A 1,652-nucleotide genomic window follows, 5' to 3' on the forward strand; every position below is an offset into this window, starting at 1 on the left:
ATATTATTAAAAAATAACAAACAGCCAATCAGCAACGCTTCTTAAGGCTCAAGGGCAAAATAGCCAACCTGCTTACAGAAAATGGGAAAGCAACATCCAAGCTCCGTTTTAGCAGGTGATTTTTTTTTAATTGCTTCTCTCCACAGAGAAAGAAACAACGCTGTGGAGAGGCCCGAGGCAAGTGATACAATGTCAGATGGAGAGAATATATTCGGATATTCACTTTTCCTGGGCTGTTTTATCCATGATGCCAGCACCAAAAATAAACTTCTCTTCATCAACAACGACAGCCCCAACTGCTACGCTACGTGCTGGTGATAAGCTTCCAGGCGGTGAAAGCCACAGAAACCAGTTAGCAAGGCAAGGAGATAAGGATGTCTGGTTTGATTTTTCTATTCAATTCCATCTTTTTGGAATCTGCCAGAGAGTACCAAAATGACCCTGCGTCCCACGACAAAATTTTTCTTTGCAACCAATCGTTTCATATACTATCAGAAGGCCATATACTGTTTTTAATTTGATCCAATAGCCGAGGTATGGGTAGAAGTTTCAACAATGATTCAACATAAGAAACGTATAACATTATCAAATGTTAGAGATACTGGGGCGCCTGGGTGATTCAGTCAGTTAAGCCTCTGACTCTTGATTTGGGCTCAGGTCACGATCTCACGGTCTGTGAGTTCGAGCCCTCCCCCCCCCCCCGCCCGCCGTGGGCTCTGTGCTGACAGTGTGGAGCCTGCCTGGGCTTCTCTGTCTCCCTCTCTCTCTGCCCCACTTGATCTCTCTCTCTCAAAAAATAAACTTTAAAAAGATGTTAGAGACAGTAAGCCATTAAGAAGAATTTGACAACTCCTGGCAACTTTCAAGCCAAAGAATCTATTCTGCAGCCATACAATTTCAAATATCGTCCCATCTAGCTTAGCGTTGAAAATCTCGGTGATAATCGGCTTGCCCCGTCTTGCTCCACAAGCTTCACTTACTCGCACAGAAACGAAGGATTCGGCATATTTGTTAACATCATATAGTAATTGGACAGCGTTTTGTTCAATGCTCTTAATGTTGCTCGAATAAAAACATTAAAAATGCACTAAAACAAAACAAAGCAAAACAAAACTAGGAATACTCATTACACACGAGCAATAGTTTTTAATTTAGAAAAAGAGTCTAATTGAAATTATATTTGTTATGCAGAGACTGCCAATAATTATCTTGGCTTTAAATATGCAAACACAAAGATTTCTTTTTGAATTGATGACTCTTTTCAGAAGGGGCTGCCACTAGTTGAATTCAGTGATCCGGGGACTGGGCTGTGAAAACAGGTGGTCCCCAGGTGGACCGGATAGCCTTCCAGAGCTGCCACGGTAGAACACGTGCCAATGTAGCGACCGGGCGGTTCCATGAGATTCCGGCCCTAGGAGTATGTCACCATGCTTGTCCCAATCACTCCACTACAACCACAGAATTCCCAAATGGGCAAATCCGCTTCCCGCAGACCGGTGATATGCCACCATTTTAGCCTCGGGGCTCTTATCACGGAAAATGAGAGAACAAGGGGCATTTGGCGAGACTAAAGAGGAAGTTAAAATCCTGCCCTGGCTATGACTTGAGCGATTTTGAAAAGCCGACCACCATGGCTAAAAGCAGTGACTTGT

Source organism: Prionailurus viverrinus, chromosome A2 (assembly GCF_022837055.1).
Source record: "Prionailurus viverrinus isolate Anna chromosome A2, UM_Priviv_1.0, whole genome shotgun sequence".
Lineage (NCBI taxonomy): Eukaryota > Metazoa > Chordata > Mammalia > Carnivora > Felidae > Prionailurus > Prionailurus viverrinus.